Genomic DNA, 803 nt, shown 5'->3' with positions numbered 1-803 from the left:
AAATCCAATGGAGAATCTGTGGCCAGACCTGAAAATTGCTGTTCCCAGACGCCCTCCATCCAATCTGACAGTTTGAGGGATTCTGCAAAGAAGAACGGGCAGAAATGTCCCTCTCTAGATGTGCAAAGAGACATCCCCAAAAAGACTTGCAGCTGGAATGGCAGCCAAAGGGGGTCCTACAAAGTACTTACTCCGGGGGGCCGAATACAAATCCCACCACACTTCTCATGGATTTATTGGTCACAAATGTTGGAAACCATTTCTCATTTTCCTTCCACTTCACAATTATGTGCAACTTTGTGTCGGTCTATTTATGCCAAGCTGCGGGTTATAGAGCGAGCAAAATCCTCTCTGTATTGGGCGAGGTATAGACTCCAGAGAGAGATATCACCCCCCCCCCTCCCCTGGTACAAATCAATAGTAACACCTCATCTCACAAAAAGAACATTGGGGAACTGGAGGAAGTACAGAGAAGGGCAACCAAACTGATACGAGGCATGGAGGAGATCAGCTATGAGGAGAGACTAGAGGAACTGAATGTATTCTCTACTGAGAAGAGGAGATTAAGGGGGGATATGATCTCCATGTATAATACATAAGGGGGGGATATGATCTCCATATATAATACATAAGGGGGGGATATGATCTCCATGTATAATACATAAGGGGGGATATGATCTACATGTATAATACATAAGGGGGGGATATGATCTCCATGTATAATACATAAGGGGGGATATGATCTCCATGTATAATACATAAGGGGGGATATGATCTCCATGTAAAACACATAAGGGGGATAT

Source organism: Staurois parvus, unplaced genomic scaffold, assembly GCF_062004578.1.
Source record: "Staurois parvus isolate SC_StPar_1 unplaced genomic scaffold, SC_StPar_1.0 ptg004000l, whole genome shotgun sequence".
NCBI lineage: Eukaryota > Metazoa > Chordata > Amphibia > Anura > Ranidae > Staurois > Staurois parvus.
The sequence above is the reverse complement of the archived record's forward strand: the minus strand, read 5'-3'. Positions refer to the sequence as shown.